Genomic DNA, 21,357 nt, shown 5'->3' on the forward strand with positions numbered 1-21,357 from the left:
ATACTGAAACACACCAGAGCTGCTAAGATGTGATTACCCCTTTCACTTGAGCGCCCCAGGGCTCGTGTATGCAAGAGCAAGGTTCAGAACAGATCTGGGTTGTGCAACACAGCAGGTAAAGCGACTGACCCCAGCCTTTCTTTTTTGTAGTTTCTGCATGAGCAGATCACGCTGTTGTTCCATGAAATAGTGCAACTAAGGGCTGTATGAGTAGGCAGTGAATTCACAGTAGGAAGCAGACTGGGTAAGCCTGACCTATGTGGACTGAAGCCAGACACAAATGACAGTGCTTACTAGCATTCCACTAAGTTACATCCTTAGGATGGTGTATGTAAATAACTTGACAGAATAGAGCAAGCAAAACCACAGGAATGGAGGCTTGGCCAGCAGCTTGAGCTACTTACCGTCATTGTGTTTTCCAGGAAAAGGCATTTACAGAGAAATGGCAAAACCAAAAACAAAATAGTTGGCCTTGTGATGAGGTGGGAAAAGAGCCAACGAATGACAAAATACTGAAATAATTTGGGAAAATCCAACAGGGAGCTGTTGGAATGGGTCCAGAGGAGAGCCACAAAAATGATCAGATGGCTGGAGCACCTCCCCTACAAAGACAGGCTAAGGGAGCTGGGCTTGTTCAGCCTGGAGAAAAGAAGGCTGCAGGGTGACCTCATGGCAGCTTTTCAGTACCTAAAAGGAGCCTACAGACAGGAGTGGAGTCAACTCTTTGAAAGGGTTGATAACTGCAGGACAAGGGGAAATGGTTTGAAGTTGAGGGAAGGAAGATTTAAGTTGGATGTCAGGGAGAAGTTCTTTACAGAGAGAGAGGTCAGGTGCTGGAACAGCTGCACAGAGAGGTTGTGGATGCCCCATCCCTGGAGGTGTTCAAGGCCAGGTTGGATGGGGCCCTGGGCAGCCCAGTCTAGTACTAAATGTGGAGGTTGGTGGCCCTGCATACAGCATGGGGGTTCACTGCTTGACCCTTGAGGTCCCCTCCAACCTGGGCCATTCCATGATTCTGATACAAAGCTCCCATCAAAGGCAGGAGCAGCAAACTCAGGGGATTCCAGCACAGAAGCCGCTACCAAGTGACACTTCCTGGCAGCCGGGTGCTTCTTCACATTGCACTGTTACTCACCCAAAAGGAAATGCCTTGTGTGTGTTAATGAACGCTCTGACAGCATTGCTGTTAATGTGCTCACACTGCAAACATCTGGATTTTCAGATGAATGGCACCAAAATCAATGTGTAACTTCGTGCCACTGCATCTGAATAGCCAGAGAAAGCGAGCACACTGTGACACACAGTCAGGGCCTCCAGCGTTAGCAGTTTCCTTGCAGGACATCCTTACAGCAATGCACAATTTGACACAAATTCCAGCTGTCTTACCTCTGTTATACATCCACTTTCTCCACAAACCACACAAGGGACAAAGAACAGCACTGGAAGTTTGCTGTACCCGAAGGGTCACACTGCCTTAACCATACCTTTCAGTTCCCTTTTCTACAAAGTTATTGTCAGTGAGCTCTGGATTTCAGAAGTTTGTGGACCATGAAGGAAAGAACCACTACTTATCTCCCTTACCCCTTGTTGTTTTACAAGCATGGGAACTGCCACCATGCTTAAGGATGTGTCAGCTCATGGACTGTTTGTTTGGCACAGGCACACAGATGGGCTCCCCAGTGAGATGCAGTACAAACCCAGGTTTAGAGCTTCTCCCCAGATCTACTGGCAATAGTGGGGCCTGCAGCCAGCAAACCTCAAAACCCAACTTGCTTTGTACAACACACAGCCCTTTGTGCAGCGCATACCAGCTACAGCTACACCAGTGCATCCCAAGTGTTAACTTGCTCTACCCAGAAGCGCTGAGGTTCCTGCTGGGTACGCAAAAGCTGGGACACAGCCAACCACAGGGCTTCCATCCAGGCCTGGACCCCAGCCAGGTGTGCTGAGGCAGATCTTCAGTGCAGTGCTCCAGTCCCCATAGCCCTGCAGGAGCTGGGTGGGCCAAACAATACTGTTACTTTTTAAATAACAAAACATGGTCTCGTTTGACCAAGACTGAAGTGGTGTGAGTAGTTCTGGACTGCGTGGCTCTATTTATGGTCTCAAAAGAACTATTCCTATTCAGGTGAGCAGCAGACACTCATCCATTCCCTCTTCTCAGGAAGTTTCTGCCACTGCTACTTGGGAAAGTGAGTTTCCCCACAGCTGCAATCCTCCTGGACTCAGACAGTCTGCACTTTTGCCAAGGCCCATCACTGTGTCCTGATTATCAAGTATGAAGCTCAGTACCATCATCCCCCCGTCCAGCGTCAAAAATAGAAGTAACATCCTGTTTCACCATTGCCAATGAGTCCTCACTTAAATTCATGGAAGTTCCAAGAGAACCTGAGGTTTCCCCTCTATTAAAACTGGTTCCTGTGAGGCCACAACTTGCAGTAGCCTGTGCACCTCCCACCCCATGTTGTGTAACTGCTACTGAACTTCAGAACATGTTCACAACACTTGAAGAGGCTCCTCCTGTGCTGAAAAACAGAATATAGAAAAGTTATTACAGGAATCCCGAGATCTTTTAAAAATTTAACAATTGCCGCCCCCCCGTTTCGTTTACAACACTGAGATACACAACTCTTCCATTCTCACACCACACAGAGGTACTTACCTACACCCAGCTGAATCCATGCCCTTACCTTGAAGCTGTTATTACTCCACAAAGCATTTCTGTAGATCATCACAGAAGGAAACCATCACAGCAGCTTCTCCAATATCAGAGCACTCATTTCAATGCCTCTTTACCTGCTTTCTTCACAGACCCCACAGGCAGCAGAGCCCCAGTGACTCTACAGCTCTCCCCCTTCATCCAAAGGGACTGCAGACGACAAAGAAAGGATTTTAAAACTTATTTATGTGCCAGGAGAAACAAAAATTGTGTCACTTCTACAAGTCATTATGAAAACCCTCCCACCCAGCTGACTTGGGTGCTGGCAATTACACAGGGTCAACGATTACAACAGAGAGAAGGCCAACATCTTAACAGTTCTCCAAGCTCTGCTGATATTGATGGTGACTCCACAAAAACAAAACACCTTAAAACTTACCCAGGAATGTTTTCACACTCCATCTCATACACGCACACGTTCCTCATGTGGATTGCAGGCACGTTTCCACTACGTCATCCAGTGAGGTCGAATTTACAACGAAATCTTTCAGGTTTTAATTAGGAGCAAGAATTTACCACGATGAAAGCAAAGAAAGCATACAAACACGCACTAATTGCTTCTTTGCAGAAAGCCAACACACGTTCCTACTCCTCCTTGTTCTCTGCACCATCTTCCATGACTTCCAGCTGCTTCTCCTCACTCTCAGGGCACAGTGGTTGCTTACCGGAGCGCACTCAGACCAAATTCATTTTTGCAAAAAGGAAAACTCGCTGTTTCTGCAGCGTAGGATGCTGGTACAGCAAAGCACAGACAAATATGACAGCTTAGCAGGCTCAGGACCATACAAGCACTTGAAGCAGCTTCCATAAAATGCATTAAACCAGAGTATACCCATGTATTTAGAATACAGCAGAGGCAGGCCTTCAGTTCTTTAGTCACTTTGTGTTTTTTCACATGGAAAACTGAGACAGTGCTTATTTCTGCAGTATGGCTATAAGGTTCCTGTAGATCTTGCAATTAAGACCTGCTGGGTCAGAAGGTAAGTGGCTGTAAGCATTTCCAGATGAACAGTGTAAAAAGATTACCAACATTTGAGATAATACAGGTTTTAAAATTCCAAGTTCTAAGCTGTAAAATCTAGCCTGACAAATACTGGGTACCCCAAACTCATGAGAATGAACTGCACAACACAGGAAACTATGTGTCAGGCACATCAAGCCTTCCTTTCATGACCTTTTCACATCGATTTTCTCCTCACTGAGACATCAGCAGCATCTACATTGTCGGATAAACACAGTAAAACAGCAAAGTAATTTCATCCGTAGAACAGGATCCTTGTCTCCTACCCTGAGCAGCAGTGTGGAAACAAGGTGGGTGAAGGAAGAGTAGGAAACACCGCAGGTGGTATCAGTGATACTTAGCACATAAAAGCAAAGTATGTAGTTACTGTGTCAGCAAATTTACCCTGGACAATTTCATACCACGTTTTCTGCCATTTGTAGAAAAGACTCACACACCCTATCACACTACTTACCATCATTACTTGGTATCAGCTGCACAAACATAAGCATAAGCTTAGCCTTAAAGTTTAAGGACAGCAACTGTTCCGACACATAATACTGTGTTTTTTTTCCCCTTCAACAAAACTAAAAGCATCCACATAGAGAAAATAAAAACAACAAAGAGAGTAATGCTTTTAATTCAGAATTCCTCAGATGTGTAAAACTAAACTGGAAATTATAGCAGCAGAAAAGCTTTATATTCCTCTCTTCTGTGACGAATGCAGCAAAAATGGCTAAGGGGGATGGGCAGAAGCTACATGAGGTGTACGTACTTTTCTAAGATGCCTGACCTTTTGTGGGAAGATGGAGAAGGCAAAAAGCTGGCTCAGATCCTTTGACAAGAGGGATGTGGACTTAAAGGGACAGAAGAACAGCAAGTACTGCTACAATACCAACAAATATTTCAAGATACCAAGGTTCAGGCTTTATGAATTACTTATCTCCTGATAGTCCCTCACCATCTGATAGCGCCGTGGGGAGGACAGACCACCACGCCTGTGCAGTTACTGCAAAGCGTTGTTCTGAGAAATTCACTGCACTTACCTCCAGGAGGAGCCAAAATACTTTAGAAAAGAAAAACCTGTAAATTCTTTTTCCAGACCTACACCACTATCGGGCTTTGGCCCATACTTTCAGAAACCCTTTGAAACTCTCCAACTCCTCTAAGTGAAGTACCTTCTTCAAGGAATAAAACATTTTATTTTACAGGAATCAGCTGTAATGAAAAACAAAGTTATTTAACACACCATACAACACACTGTGCTTCCTCCCACTTTGGAGTAAGGGTTATTTCAGCAATAACCACTCTTTAGGGAAAGGAAACAGAAATTCACCTCCCCTTGGACAAATGGATCATCCCGCCCATTCTGTGATACAGAGCACCACACAGGCAGCAGCGATGCTCAGTGCACAGAACTCTACACACCATTTCCTCAAAGCAGCAGCCAGGAAGAAGGCGTGAAGCTGAGACTGCACACAGAGTGGGAGTGCTGATAAAGATTAGCCGATGTGACGGAGCATGCACTGCTTAGAAGGCAGAGAAACAAGTAGCTCAGCTAACTCCAGACTGGCTCAGAGAAGACTGAAGAAAAGAAGGCTGCGGGTGATCTCATGGCAGCTTTTCAGTACCTAAAGGGAGCCTACAAACAGGAGGGGAATCAGCTCTTTGAAAGAGTTGATAACTGCAGGACAAGGGGAAATGGTTTGAAGTTGAAGGAGGGAAGATTTAGATTGGACTTCAGGGGGAAGTTCTTTACAGAGAGAGAGGTGAGGTGCTGGAACAGCTGCCCAGAGAGGTTGTGGATGCCCCATCCCTGGAGGTGTTCAAGGCCAGGCTGGATGGGGCCCTGGGCAGCCTGGTCTAGCATTAAATGTGGAGGTTGTGGCCCTGCATGTGGCGGCGGGGTGGAGCTTGACGATCCTTGAGATCCCTTCCAACCTGGACATTTTGTGATTCTATGAGAGAAACGAACCCCACAGAATGCCTTGGGTTGGAATGGACCCCAAGGATCATCAAGTTCCAACCCCACAGCCACAGGCAGGGCCACCACCCGTCACATTAGTACTAGACCAGGCTGCCCAGGGCCCCATCCAACCTGTCCTTGAGGATTATCCCACCTTACCCTTTCTCCATGCATGGATCTATAGATCCGTTTGGAACACAGCGCGCCGAGCAGCGAGCAAAGCTCGTCCTGCTGGCCGCAGATCACCCTCAGCAGCCGCGCACCCCCAGCTGCACGCACGGCCCAGCGGCCCCTGCGGGCCCAGCACCCGCCGCTCTCTGCGGGCTCTCCCGCTTCCGCGCCGCCTCAGTCCCGCAAACAGCACGCACGAAGGGCGGACAGCTCGGCGCCGCGCTCCCAGGCGCCGTCCCCAGCAGCCTCCCCTCCCGCCTCAGCGCGGTCCCGGCTCGCACCACCTCACACGGCCGCGCACCCACCTCAGCGGGCGTCGCTCCCGCCTCGGGACCCGCTAACCGTTAGCCGAAACGGCGCCCTGCCCCTCCGCTTCCAGCCCTCCGCGCCATCTCGGAACGGCCGCCCAGCTCCCCCTTTCCCGACATCTCGCAGCCGCTCCTCCTGCGCTAAAAGCGATCCCGCGCCACCAATATGGCGCCCGCCGCTCTCTCCCCCTCCTCCTTTTGGTCTCAACCTGGAGGCTGCGCGGCGCGGGGGCCGCTGGGATGCCGAGTGCTTGCGCACCTTCGCTCCCTACGGCATCCAGGCGCAAAAAAACTACAATTCCCAGAATCCCTTTCTCCAACCAATGGGAACGCGGCGCCTCTTCCACTCGCCCCGCCCCCGCGGGCGAGAGGGTGATGTCATCGCCCGTTCATTGTGCTCGCGCGGTGCCGCCTCTCGCTGCCGCTGCCAGCGCCGGGCACGGCGGGGGGGCGCGGGGCTGCGCTGTGTTGCGCTGCGCTCCCGCTCCGCGCCCTGCGCCCTGCGCCGTCTGGGGCTGCCCCAGTGCGGTACCGGCACGCCACGCCCCCGCCCCCCCCCTTCTATCCCGAGGTTTCCTCGCGCCGAACGCATCCCGGGAGCGGCAGGCAGCCGCACGCCGGGGTTCAGCGCCCTGCTGGGGGTGAACGGGGCTGCCCTGTGTCCGGCCCCGGGGGTGGGGGGCGGCAGCGCGGAGGGGGCTGCCCGGCGCCAACCCCCGGGGGGGTGGACGCAGCCGTCCGGCCCCGCTGTGCTCGGCTCCCGCCTCGTTTTACGGCCGTGGAGAGGGAGGAAAAATCCCAAACCAGGTGAGTGCTGCGCTCTTCTTCTTAAAAAGAAAAAATACAGAATGTGAGGGAATTCGAGGCGGTTTTTCGTTTGGGGTTGAATTGTCCCCCCTCCTTCCTCCTCTTCAATGCGTTTGTCCGCACGGTGCATTGCCCAACGCGGGGAAGCGCTGCCGAGCGGGTTTGGGGAAAGAAGGAAAAAAATCCAGACTGAAGGGGAAAAGCCAAACTGAAGGCAGAAATCCAAATTTAGGGGAGTGAAGCCAAATTTGGGGAAAAAAAAAAAAAAAAAAAAGAGAGAGAAAAAACAGAACAACAAATGTCAAATAATTCGGCTACGGAGCGCTGCGCGTCCCGGGGAGCGGCGGGGCGGGGATGGGGACCGAGCAGCGCCCCGCGTGTCCCGCATCGCACCGGCGGCCAGTACCGCTATGTTGTCATGTTTTACCGCTATGTTGTCATGTTTTACCGCTATGTTGTCATGTTTTACCGCTGTGTTATGTCATGTATTACCGTTATGTCATGTATTACCGCTGTGTTATGTCATGCATTACCGTTATGTGACTGCTTGCTCCCATTGCCCCTCCTTTCGTGCTGCACTGAGATTGGGCTGGAAAAGAAACAAACAAAAGGACCGACCTCGCAAAAAGTCACATAAGGGGGGTGTTTGTTTATTGATTTATTTTTTCTTCTCTATTTTTTTTTTAGGATGTTCTTAAGGTTTTTCCTTATATTTATTTTATTTTATTTTTTTATGAGGCTTTGGGATCAGTGGTGCATGGTCCCGCAGGGTCCCCCCCCACTCTGAGCCCTTTGCAGGAGGTTGGGGTCCAATCCTGGCTGTGTGCAGTGATTTCAGGTTCCTTATTCCAACTTCCATGCTGTCGGACACAGCCTTTTCCCTGTTGACAAACACGAGCAGGGCAGCTATTTTAAACTTCTCAACAACTTTGTGCTCTGGCAGAGCTCCATTCTGCTCCATCCTCCTTGCTCCTTGCGAGATTTTCTCTTGTGCATTGCTATGTCGGTGCAAGATGCAAAGAAACTTCCCCAGCATGGCACACCATGGGCTTTTCCCCTTTCCAGCCCTGCTGCTGCAGCATGGCAGGGTCCTCTTCTTCCTTCCTTCCTTCCTCTGCAGTACAAACTCCGAGGAGATGAACAGCTACATATGGAGGAGTCGCCTTTGTTGTGTCATTTTTTTTTTTTTTTTTAAACCATATTTATTTCCTGGAATGCTGTTTTCCTCTTTATTTTGGTAGGGAGGGAACTGGGAACCTAAAGCAGGGTTTCCCTTCCTGCCCGTAAAGAAGTCTTACAGCAGTGATTTCATTAGGTGGGAAGGATGGCACTGGGAATGAAGTGATCACTTGAGAGCCCAATATCCTGGGAACTGCTCTGGGAAATGGTGATATGGGACTTGCAGGAAGGAGCACAAGTCCATGGGTTTGTGGTTTAAAAGTAATGCCACTTCTGTGATGATGCTGATATTGGATGCTGCTGTCATCTTTATTTGCACTTCTATATTTATGTAGATGTGTTGGGATCGATGCTTTGTTATTATTGATTTGTGTGCTGGCATCCAAGCTACTCAAGACATAATTGAAGCAGAATTTAAACTGAGATGGGGAGATTTAGGTTAGATATTAGGAGGAAGCTCTTCACACAGAAGGTGGTGACACACTGGAACAGGCTGCCCAAGGAGGCTGTGGATGCCCCATCCCCGGAGGCATCCAAGGCCAGGCTGGATGTGGCTCTGGGCAGCCTGGTCTGGTGGTTGGTGACCCTGCACATAGCAGGGGGTTGGAACTGGATGAGCATTGTGGTCCTTTTCAACCCAGGGCATTCTGTCATTCTGTGATAAGTAATGCAGAAATCTACACTGTAAGATGAAATTTTGCTTTGCGGCAGCAGACACAGAAATGGACCAAAAGCTGCAAATCGCTCAGAAGCTCAATGACTGCGGGGCAAACACAAAGCTGGGCTGAGGATTTCCTTCTTTTTGAGTAATCGGAGTCAAATGGTTTCAAACTGAAAGAAGGGAAGTTTAGATTGGATATAAGGAAAAAAGTTTTTTACAGTAAGGGTGATGAAGCATTGGCACAGATTGCCCAGAGAGGTGGTGGATATCCCAACCCTGGAAACACTCAGGGTCAGGCTGGAGGGAGCTCTCAGCCCCTGATCGAGCTGTAGGTGTCCCTGTTCATTGCAGGGCAGTCGGACTCAATGGCCTTTAAAGGTCCCTTCAACTCAAATAATTCTATGGATTTCCTATCCAGGAATTGAGTTCTGGGGAGGAAATGAGTTTCTGGAGGAGGAAGTGATGGAGAAGGGCTCTGTGCCAGAGGCTGAGCTTCACCACTGGGCATGGGCAGGGCAGGTGAGGGTTGTGGAGCTTTCCTCTGTTATGCTCCCCTTCTCCCCAGCCCCACAAAATGTAGAATCAAAGAATTGTAGAGGTTGGAAGGGACCTCTGGAGATCATTTGGTCCAAACAAGAAATCGTAACAGCTGGGGATTGAATAAATTCGCTAATTCTTAAAATATTTATTTCTTTTTTGTTCTAGAGCAGGACCAACAGTATGAGCACAAGCCTCAGCAAGGACTCAGCAAGGACTGAGAAATGTGGCAGAAGCTAATTCCTGCAATTTGCCATCAGCTCCCAGGCAATAGGACAGCTAAAGATTCATGGCAGTAGTGTGACCAGCATGGCAGGAGCGTGTGGGGAGGGCATACCCAGCAATGCTGAGGCTGTTGAAATCAAGAGGCTTGCATGAATACTTGCAGAGCTTGAGAATGGGGGGTTCAGTAGACAATAAAATCACAAGGTGGATTTCCAGTGCTAAAACCATCCGTGTGTGTAGAGGTTTGGGCAGAGATGTGTTCTGCAGCCCAAGCTGGGCTGGTGCTGAGTGTTACATGACCTAGGGCAGTGTTTTGATTCACTCTTCAGCTCCTGTGATTTCATTTTGAAGCAAGTCACTTAGCTTCCTTCCCTCCCATCGATTCTGTCAGTAGCTGACTAACTCCTCATTTTGTTTTTAATGGCTCTCTTTCAGTGTGAAACAACTGTTCTGTCATGTTTGTCATGTGGTCCTGATGGCTTGTGGTCATGAATTTATATGGAGAGAGTTGGGTCAAATATTTCTCGGGGTCTAATATGTTGAATTAATTAGGGCAGAACAGGACTTGAACATGTCCCTTGTCAGTACTTAAACAGAATCTGCACCACCTGAAAATATGTCACTGTTACAGTAGTTTTATAACTAATCTGTGCTACTAAGCATTGGCTCTGAATGTAGGACAAAGGCAAGGTATTAGTGAGATTTGTGTTGTGGTGTTATTTGATTTCACCTTATGTAGATAAAAATGATTAGAAGGCTTGTTGCGTTGGGCTCTGGAGGGATATTGAGGCTGCAAACAGCTTGAGAGCTAATTGCTGTTTGTCACCTGACCTGGAGTCACCGCTCTTCCACTTCTCTCTGTGCACAGAGGTGTGCTCTTCCCCAATGTACTTCAGGCAAAATTTAAGCCACCTCTTTCAACTAACCTAGCTATGACTTTCCTGGGATAACTAGGGAGCACTTTTACAAACAGAGGAAGAAAACTTTTAGTAAGATTTCACACTCCTTAGGGTATGTAGGGTGTCACTAAAATGTGCTCATGTCCTATTCGAGATCAGAGGATATCCTGTTTATTTTCTTTTCCTTTTTTTTTTTTTTTTTTAAGGTGCTACTGAAGTAAGTGTTAACTGTAGCATTTAAGTATCTCAATAGTGTCTTCTTTTAGATTTTGAGATCAGGAAGGACAGAAAAGTTGTCTTGGCATTAAAAGCAGATGAGCTTGCATGTGGCTTCAACTCTTTGGAAGGGCTTAGATAACAGCAGGACCAGGGGAAATGGTTTGAAGTTGAAAGAGGGAAGATTTAGGTTGGATATCATGAGGAAGTTCTTTACTGTGAGAGTGTTGGAACAGGCTGCCCAAAGATGTGGATGCCCCGTCCCTGGAGGTGTTCAAGGCCGGGTTGGATGGGGCTCTGGGCAGCCTGGTCTAGTATTGAATGTGGAGGTTGGTGGCCCTGCGTATGGCAGGGGGGTTTGGTGCTTCACGATCCTTGAAGACCCTTCCAACCCAACCCATTCTATGTTTCTATGAAAAGGCTGTATCCTGCAGAATGAGTTTAAATTAGGAAATAAAAGGATGTTACAGGTGCCAAAGTGTGCAGAAGTCAGATGATGCCTGGGTGACCTGGTCCTGCTGCTGGATGCAGGAAGGAAACATGATGCAGGGTCCCAACAGTTCAACCCATGTCTACACTGGGCTGCTCCTCATCTGCCAAGAAGTCACAGGGAACTAAATTGTGCTGTTTGATTGTGTGTGCATCAATAGGGAAGGGGCTGCTAAAGATGTTGGACTAAAAGAATGATGTGTCTGATGTGGAAGTCATGTTCTGCCCTGTGCTGGGTGAATCTGAGGGCACAGGGACTTGTCAAGCCCTCTGGTCTTTCTAGCAGTCACAGAATCATAGAATGGCCTGGGTTGAAAAGGACCACAGCAATCATCCAGTTCCAATCCCCTGCTGTGTGCAGGGTCACCAGCCACCAGACCAGGCTGCCCAGAGCCACATCCAGCCTGGCCTTGAATGCCTCCAGGGATGGGGCATCCACAGCCTCCTTGGGCAACCTGTTCCAGTGTGTCACCACCCTCTGTGAGAAAAACTTCCTCCTAATATCTAACCTAAACCTTCCCTGTCTCAGTTTAAAACCATTCCCCCCTTGTCCTATTGCTATCCACCCTCATAAACAGTCATTCCCACTCCTGGTAGGAATGGTTTTACACTCCCTTCAAGTATTGGAAGGCCGCAATGAGGTCTCCCCAGAGCCTTCTCTTTTCCAAGCTCAAGCAGCCCAGTTCCCTCAACCTTTCCTGATAGAAGAGGTGCTCCAGCCCTGTGTTCATCTCAGTGCCCTCCTCTAGACCCACTCCAAGAGCTCCACGTCCTTCCTGTACTGGGGGCCCCAGCCCTGGACGCAGTGCTGCAGATGGGGCCTCACAAGAGCCGAACAGAGGGGCACAATCACCTTCCTGTCCCTGCTGGCCACCCCTTTTTTAATGCAGCCCAGAACACAGCTGGCCTTCTGGGCTGCAAACACACTCTGCTGGCTCGTGTCCAGCTTCTTGTCCACCAGGACCCCCAAGTCCTTCTCTGCAGGGCAGCCCTGAAGGGGTTCTTTGCTCAGTCTGTATGGCTGGCATTGCCCCAGCCCAAGTGCAGCACCTTACCCTTCTGCTCCAAACACCCATTCATCCGTAGGTACTGAAGTGATGAGAAATGTGGGAAAAGCTAAGATCCATGTTCAGGACTTTGATCAGTGCCTTCATTTTGGAGGTGAGTGTCAATGTGCAGATTTCCAGGTGATCAAATACCAAGTGAAAGGGATTGCTGGGCTTGGAGAAGTCATGTTTCCTGCTGCCCAGATTTTGGTTTTGCTGTATGGCGAAGCATGCTTTCAGTAATAAAAAGCTGACTTGAAAAATACTCATTAGCACTTCTCTGTGATTTAAATTTCATTGCCTGAGCTCAGAGTAATGGAAAATAGATCAGTCAAAGCTTTTTATCTAACAAGTTTCTAAAGGCAGCCAGCTTCATTTCTAATTAGTGAGAGGTTCTCTGTAGGACCATCTTCTGTGCTTCCAGGGCCTGATACATGGTTTGTTCTTGACTGTTGTGAGTGCAGCACTGGCAATATTTATTTCAAATAACTGATTTTCTTAAAAAACACACTAAGGCAAACTTATACAACTTCTTTCTTGGACAGCCTGACTTGCTTTCAACGACCTCAGAAAATCCAGTAAGAGGTCTGTGTGCTGCGAACAGAGCTCTTTGCTGCCTTATTTTCCTAACACTGGAGGTTTGGGATATATTATAATGTGTCTGAACCTGATCAACAGTGAGGAAGAGCCTCTGAAAGTAGTCCTGTTTGGTTCATGCTCTCTACTTATTAATTAAAATATCTGGAAAGTAAAAATATCTGCAGTCAGAAAAGCTTTCACAATTTATTTGGTATTCCCATGAGGTCTTCTAGAGAAATGGGATTACTCCATTCTGAGATGAATAAAATGTTTGGATGTGAGACTCTGGAAGCCACTCTGTGTTATTCTGAAGTTGCCATGAGAATATTGGTTCGTTTTTGAGAAAGAGGTGAAGAGAAATAACAGCCTTTTCATTCTGTCATCTCCCCTGCAGTCTATGGTGTGTCACGTCCTCTGGGGAAAAGGTATTCACTCTGATAAACCTACAGTAACGAATTCAGTTAAAACCCCAATAAAGATGGAGGTGATATGTAGCTCTCACAGGGCACAGGGGTGGGCTCTGGGCTCCTGAGGACCCTGGGGAACTCTGCTTGGATTCATGGACTGGGTAGCCTATGATAAAGATGGGTGGCTGCAGGTTCATAGGCTGGAAGTTCAACCTGTGTGGTAAAGGCTTTGAGCTCTGCACCTCCTCTCTGTAATCCCTCTGGTTCTGTGGCAGAAAAGGGATTCCACTACAGGGGGCAATTTTAATACTTAGCAGCAAATTCTATACTCTCTAACCAAAACCTGCTCTGGTGAAGTCAGTATCCATACCATTCCCAGCTCCTGCAGGCGGTACCTGCCTTCAGAGTCTCCCCGTTCTGTAGCCAGTGGAGTTCTGCATTGCCCTCTAACTTCTTACATGTGCATCTGATAATACAGACATCCAGCTGTAAATGTTTACTCTAGGGACCATTATGTGGTTATGGGGCAGTTCTCAAACAGTGCTGGGTAGGAAAAAAGTCCTGCGGAGGTTCTAGCTGAGTTGCCTATACCAGAAGCCTGAAACGTCAGAAGTGAAGTTGGTGCCTGATTTCTCTATTGCATTTGTCCTTGTTCAGAACAATTTGTTCCTTCTAAAAAAGGGAACCGTGCCCATTTTCTTCCAGCCAGCAGTATTCACATTTCAAAAATACGGTAGTAGCATTTTGCTCAAATAGATGGATCTGTGTGTGCGTGCACATCAAAAACCCTCCATATAATGTCAGGTTTCTGTTAACTCTCTGGTCTCAGCAGCCACATAGGAGCTGCAGACTATGAGCTTTTCAGGCTAGTGAGCTTGTGATTGACTTATAAATAAGGGAGAAGCACGAGTGTGTGTGGTTTGGTTGGAAGCTGCTTTGTAGTGTCTGTAGGAAGGAGGTTTCTTCTTGTGCTCTTGAGTGCTGCCAAGTGCTGACCATCTCCCCTATGAATATGGTGTATATTTGGTGCAGGATCCAACCTCATCTACCCCCCAGCAAAACTGGAAAGCTAAGTTAGTTATGTCCCGACTGTGATCCTTAGGTAATTCTCAATATTCCCTTTGTGCTTGCAGATCTTGGAAGCTAATTTTGTGAATTAGAGTTTTCTTAATTAGGAAATCTTTATTTCTATTGTTTATATATGTATTTATATTATTGTATATTATGTGTATATTGTGGTATTTAAGTATATTATTTATGCATGTGTCAGGTGTATTTTAAGCAGTTCTGCTGTCTCAGTCCCCTAGAAAAGCCATCACACACAGAATCACACAGAATCACCCGGGTTGGAAGGGACCTCAAGGATCATGTAGTTCCAACCCCCCTGCCTAGCAGGGCCACCAAACACACACATTCAGATCAGGTTGCCCAGGACCCTGTCCAACCTGGCCTTAAACACATCCAAGGACGGGGCATCCACAACCTCCCTGGGCAGCCCGTTCCAGGGCCTAACCACTCTCCTTGTATAGAACTTCCCCCTAACATCCAACCTAAATCTTCCCTCCTTCAACTTCGATCCATTTCCCCTAGTCCTGCTGTTGTCAGCCCTTTTGAAGAGTTTACTCCCCTCGTGGGTGTAGGTTCCCTTCAGGTATTGATAGGCTGCAATGAGGTCACCCCGCAGCCTTCTCTTCTCCAGGCTGAACAAGCCCAACTCCCTCAGCCTGTCCTCATAGGGGAGGTGCTCCAGCCCCCTGATCATCTTAGTCGCCCTCCTCTGGACCCTTTCCAAAATCTCAATGTCTTTCTTGTACTGAGGGCTCCACACCTGGACACAGTACTCCAGATGGGGCCTCACAAGAGCCGAGTAGAGAGGGACGATCACCTCCCTGTCCCTGCTGACCACCCCTCTCCTGATGGAGCCCAGGATCCCATTTGCCTTTCGAGCTGCCAGAGCGCACTGCTGGCTCATGTTCAGTCTCTCGTCCATCAGGACCCCCAGGTCCTTCTCTGCCGAGCTGCTCTCAAGGACCACTCCTCCCAGCCTGTACGGGTGCCTGGGGTTCTTCCGGCCCAAATGCAAAACCTTGCACTTTGCCGTGTTGAACCTCAGTAGGTTCACCCGAGCCCAGCCCTCCAGCCTGTCGAGGTCCCTCTGAATGGCATCCCTTCCTTCCACCGTATCAACCGCACCACTCAGCTTGGTGTCGTCAGCAAACTTGCTGAGGGTGCACTCAATTCCCTCATCGATGTCATTAATAAAGATGTTAAAGAGCACCGGTCCCAAGACAGACCCTTGGGGGACACCACTTGTTACCGGCCTCCACCTGGACATAGAGCCATTGACCACCACCCTCTGTCTGCGGCCTTTCAACCAGTTTCTTACCCATCGGGTCGTCCACCCATCAAATCCACTTCCCTCCAATTTGGAGATGAGGATGTGGTGGGGGACCATGTCAAAGGCCTTGCTCAGGTCCAGGTAAATGACATCAGTCGCCTTCCCTTCGTCCACCAATGCCGTCACTCCATCATAGAAGGCCACAAGATTAGTTAGGCATGACCTTCCTTTGGTGAAGCCGTGCTGGCTGTCTCGGATCACATGCTCATTCTTTATGTGATCGAGCATGTTGTCCAGGAGGATCCGTTCCATGATCTTCCCAGGCACGGAGGTGAGACTCACCGGCCTGTAGTTCCCAGCCATCTTGCATTGCATTTGCTCTTGCCTGTGCCAGCAGTCAGTCCTGTGGTGGAGACCAACCCTGCCTTGTCCGTATGGGGAATTCTTAAAGCTCCTCATGGAGTTGCTGCACTGCTGTGCTTCCACCACCTGTAACTTGGTCTTAAACGCCATAAGTCTGTTGTCAGTGGCCGTCCCATTTATATCAGTGTTATGTCTAACCTGTTGTGCAGCTGGATTAGGAAACTACTTGTTTAAAGACAATCTTTTTTTTGTCTTTCTCCTATTTTTTGGATATTTTTGCTAAGTTAGCTTTCTTGCGACAGCGCCTCCAAACCAATTCACTTTGCAGCCATGCAGGTGCTTACCTGGTATTTAATTTTAAAAAGTCTCTTCTATAGAGAAATTCACAGAACCATAGGATATCCCAAATTGGAGGGGACCCACAAGGATCTCCAAGCCTCTCGTCCCCCAGTCTGTGCTTACAGCCAGGGCTGTTGCATCCCAGGTGCAGCACCCAGCACTCGCTCTTGTTAAAGTGAAGAAATTCAGAATAAATTGAGCGTTGATGTGCACAACTGAATAACCAAGGAATGCATTCACTGCGGGCTGGGGCTAATCGAGTTCGAGTAAAGGAGGCTGATTGTGAAATAAATATTAAATAAAGTGTCTCATTAAATTGTGCCGTTTTACTAAAGCTGTCGCCGCAGGGAGGAAAAACCTGGCGTGAATTAATGTTTGTTTGCTTCAGCTGTCAGTCAGCACGGCAGTGAGCTTGCTGCATCAGTCTGCAGAAGGGCCATTAGTACCCAGGACATCCCGCTTCAATGTCAAACTCCTTGCTGCAAAGTGTGTGGAACTGCATGAAAAGAGATTTCCATTGCCTTAGCGCATCTTTCACAGTGCTCCTAATTTTGCTTGGTGACATCAGTTCTTGGAGATGCTGGAATACTGTAAAAATACCTGCTGTTCAGTGTTGGGTGGTGCATAGTAAATGCATTTACTTATGTCTGTATCTGATAGTTGGAGGATTGCTCCTGAACCAACAGGTGTGACTCAAGGCCATTCCCTTTCATCCTATCAGTGTTACCTGGCAGGAGAGCCGACCCCCTCCTCACTGTAATCCTCTTTCGTGGCACCGTAGAGTGCAACAAGGTTTCCCTGAGCCTCCTTTTCTCCAGACCTAACAATGCCATATCTTTGGGATAAGACTTTTTTCTGTCACTCCCTACTCTGCACTGTCAGAATCTGAAATAGCTGCAGCTTGTTGGTGCTATGGCAGTAAAAGGAAGCAGTGCTATACCTGTGTGTGGGGGTAATCATAGAATCATAGAATGCCTGGGTTGAAAAGGACCACAGTGCTCATCCAGTTCCAACCCCCTGCTATGTGCAAGATCACCAGCCACCAGACCAGGCTGCCCAGAGCCACATCCAGCCTGGCCTTGAATGCCTCCAGGGAGGGGGCATCCACAGCCTCCTTGGGCAACCTGTTCCAGTGCGTCACCACCCTCTGTGTGAGAAACTTCCTCCAAAATGAAATTAGTGATCTATAGAATGAATCTTTAGTTTCACTGCAAAGTGGTCTGTGTATAATTTGCAGTTTTCTCTGCGAGAGCTTTGCAGGCAAAACAATTGAGCTCTGCATCTAACTGCTTCATGATTAAAGGCAAGGCACTCCCAAACTTTCAGTCTCCTGGTTGCCCATATCTGCAAGATAGAGATAACCTCAGAGGGTTGCCTTGAATATTCATCAGTGATTTGTTGTATGCTGCTGATGAAAAGTGTTATGGGCAATGTTAACGAAGCTTATAGCTCAGCCTCTGCTTCACATTGATCAATACTTAGGGCATCTTCAGTCTCCACACAGAGCACTAGCAAATTCTGAACTGGGCTTAGTCTGTAGATGACAATAATAACTCCTGTTTATGCAGGGCTTTTCCTTTGGAAGAACTCCAAAGAATTTTATGAACTGTCATGCGAGCTCTTGGTGCTGCATGATGGGTTTTGTAATGCGTTTGGCAGCAGTGTGTGAGAGGAGAGGGAGAGAGAAATGATGGTGTGTGTGGTGAGGACAGTGCAGGTAGGTGAGTAAGGAGTCAAGCTATCACTGCCAGAGCTGTGGCTTGGCTTTGAGGTGATCTGGGATTCCTAGAGCTCGTGTGGCTGTCATGCAAAATGCAACATACTTCTTGCAGTCCCATTGCACTGTGGTGTGGGTTCAATCCCAGTGAAGCAGAAAGAGCACTGTTTGCTCTCAGGGGTTTCCTTCCTGCAGAGCATGTGCACTTCTGAAGATCGTCGTTCCAAAACTGTGGTACAAAATTGTGATGTCAGTGATTTCTCAGCCTGAGTGACAACACGTCTCTTGTCCTCTGACAGAGGCAGAGGGCACAGTCACTTGGAGTTTGCTCCGCACATTCAAAATTGCTGAAAGTACAGCCCAGAGAATTTACACTCCAACCGAAATCCCATTAACTCTAAATCCTCTTTGGTAGCATAAGTCACTTTGCAAAGATGTTGCCTGAGGATTCATTATGTTCGATTGGGTTTGTTCTCTGAATGATGGAGCGTTGTCTTCTCTGAATCACGGACACCTAGATTGGGTTCTCTGAAGTTGAATGTTGTAGGTCCCAAACGCTGTCACCGGAGAGAGATGGTACTTTCAGAAGTGCTCTGAGATGCTTATCTCATTCACGTATTAACTAGGGAATCTGGATCTTTTGTGAGACATTTTAGTCAGCTCTTCAAAGGTAGTTAAGAAGAAACACTGCCACTGGAGGTGCAATGTAATCTGCCAGAGCAGAATCGCATGCTACTGCTTTTAAAGCCTTGATACAAGGTTCAAGCTATCAAATGGAAAATGATTTTATTAAATGGGAAATGGTTTTAAGTTGGAGGAGGGAAGGTTTATGTTGGATAGTGGGGAAGTTCTTTACTATGAGAGTGGTGAGGTGCTGGAACAGCTGCACAGAGAGGTTGTGGGTGCCCCATCCATCCCTAGAGGTGTTCAAGGCCAGGTTGGATGGGGCCCTGGGCAGCCTGGTCTGGTATTAAATGTGGAGGTTGGTGGCCCTGCATGTGGCAGGGAGGCTGGAGATTCATGATCCTTGAGGTCCCTTCCAACTTGGGCCATTCCATGGTTCTGTGAAATCATTTACTAATGAGAAGTTCATCAGCTTTTGTACATCCCATGTGAGAACACATTTCAGAGAGGTTTTGAGCACTTGGCCAAATGCTGAAGCTTCAAGAGCTCAGAATTACTAAAAACCAACCTAGAGAGGATCGGAAAGTGGGTAACATAAATTAGTACCTACACCTGGAAGCTATGACACAGGGAAAAAATGTGTTGCTGCTGTGTGTGCTTTTGTTGGACAGCAATGAATGTCCAAAGCAACCAGGCAGCTGCAGCTAAACAGGAATGGCAGGAGCCTGTCCACCTTCACTACAGTGCAGCCACTAATTTGGCCTCATTTTTGCTTGCCTGTTGATTGCAAGACTTGCAGAAATCAGATTCTTCTTGTAATTTTTGCTGAAACAGTTTTCCTTTGGAACATTCCAGCACCTGTTTACATGATTGCAAAAGACTGCTTTCCATTTCAAAATAGAAATAAGATGTACATAACATTTCAAGGAAGGAGAGCTTGTTCAGTTCAGATTCTTGATGGCAGTGTTCAGCCAACGCTTACATGGTGTGGAGGACTGCTTGCATTGTACCATCTTCAGGCTTGGTCCGGGCAAACCAGTATTTCTGTTTGGAGCACCATCATCCCGTGGCTAATGGAGACATCGTTAGTCGATAAAGCACAGTTTGAGACTTGGCTTCCTGCCTGTGCCTCCCAGTTATATATGCATACAGTGAATTTTACAATAAAAACAAAACACCAAGAATAATTATAGCCTGCTGAGTGATTTTATAGTTGGGGTATAATGTGTTGCTGGGACTCTTAAAGCCTCTGAGTCATGGATTCTGGTCTTTCTAGGTGCTTATAACTCTCTGTGTTCTATATTTTGCTAAACCCCACCCCTCATTAAATATATGCATTGATGACAATCAGTGGCTGCATTCATGTTTAGTCTAATACATTTTTCAACTGCAGGATCTCATTCACCTGTATTGTTGTAATTGATCGCCCCAAGAAGTGCTCTGGTAATTAGAGGCGACGCTGGTTTGCAAGCATTACTGTGACACCTATAACCACCCTATCTCGTTTTGATGCTTTCATTGCTTATGCTTATGACTTTGTGTCATCTCAAGTAAGACCCGCTGTTTGTGTGCAAAATGAAGGAGGAGTGTGAACTTTTCATTTGCATGTTAATGGAGCTTTGTCTGGGAAGGTATGAAGGGGATTCAAGCAGTGCTGTGCAGAAGAAGATAACACGTCCAGTATGCAATTAATTAACTTTGATGGCTTGTACTTCTGGCATTGCTAATGGCAATAGCATTGCTAAAGGCCTTTTTCTTCTGGTATTTCATGTGGACCAAGCCAAGTGATATGATTTAGGGAGAGAATTATTATGGAATATGCCTTCCTGTAAGCAGCATCCATCTCCTTCTAGGAAGGAAGAGCTTGTAATTTGTACATCCTCTTGAAAGTGAGGATGTATTAATTGGGCCTTAATATGTGATGTGACACATAGGAACACAATGGAAAATATTGTACTCTGAAACTAGCTGAATTTCTCATGTGTAAGACATGCATGTTACTGGGAATTTGGGTTATTCTCAGTAAATGTACTGAAGTGCTGATGTACCGTTGTATTGTGAAGTTGGTTTGGCTTTGAGGGCTTTGTCTAAGGCATTTTATCCTCAAATGTCTGGTTTCAGAAAGGAGCATCTATTATTTGATTCTAACCCTGAAATGGTTCCCAGTGCAGCATGCCTCAGAGTGTGACTGGGGTCATTTGTCCTCCTTCAAAGGACGAGCTCATATAGTGGCTGTTTTGACCATAGCTGGAAGTGTCACAGCACTCCTTGTCATTTTCCTGCTTTTGTGTGGGAAGAACTCCCTCTGCCCTGTCACAAAAATCCCTGTAAATATAAAAAATGCATCTTACATCATTTGTTCACATCCCTCATAACTCCCTACGTGGCTGACGTTGCCGAGGAATTTGATGGTGAATTTAAATTATGTGGCTCAGCATCTCAGCCTGCTGGAGCAGAGGAGGTTCTGGGTCCTTTGTGCATCAGACCCAGAGCAGAATAAATGACATGAGAATAGTGACCTGACATTTCCACCTAGGAATAACAGGCCTCAAGAAGGGAGCCTTGCTGCTTTAAATATGGGGTGGTTCTCTAGGCAGGACTTGTGTGCCTTACACCCTGTGTTTCATCACTGCTTGCTGAGGAACTGCAAACACAAAACAGCTTCCACTGGGCAAAGCTCAATGTTTTCTGGTGGGTGATAACAGGTCATGGCCACAAATTCAGAGAATGAGCTCATTTTGAACAACAGTCAGAGATGAGTTGGAGG

At 47.5% G+C, this 21,357-nt stretch overlaps 1 protein-coding gene and 1 long non-coding RNA gene across 6 annotated transcripts in view; one reads left to right on the forward strand and one right to left on the reverse strand.

Annotated features, from left to right (window-relative positions):
• Positions 1-2,076: 2,076 nt before the first annotated feature.
• Positions 2,077-5,370, reverse strand: LOC122155790. Its single transcript, XR_006167314.1, has 2 exons — positions 3,099-5,370; positions 2,077-2,869 (listed from the first exon to the last, which is right to left on the reverse strand). It is a non-coding gene; the product is annotated as an uncharacterized LOC122155790 (long non-coding RNA).
• A 1,502-nt stretch (positions 5,371-6,872) lies between these two features.
• Positions 6,873-21,357, forward strand: part of RAB30 (RAB30, member RAS oncogene family) — a 47,069-nt gene continuing 32,584 nt past the window's right edge. For all 5 annotated transcript variants that reach the window (XR_006167398.1, XR_006167414.1, XR_006167390.1 and 2 more), the window contains exon 1: positions 6,873-6,971. The gene's annotated coding sequence lies outside the window, so the exon portion shown is untranslated. The remainder of the gene's footprint in view (positions 6,972-21,357) is intronic.

Source organism: Centrocercus urophasianus, unplaced genomic scaffold (assembly GCF_019232065.1).
Source record: "Centrocercus urophasianus isolate 14NV4802_14NV808 unplaced genomic scaffold, USGS_Curo_1.0 seq_1, whole genome shotgun sequence".
NCBI classification, from domain to species: domain Eukaryota; kingdom Metazoa; phylum Chordata; class Aves; order Galliformes; family Phasianidae; genus Centrocercus; species Centrocercus urophasianus.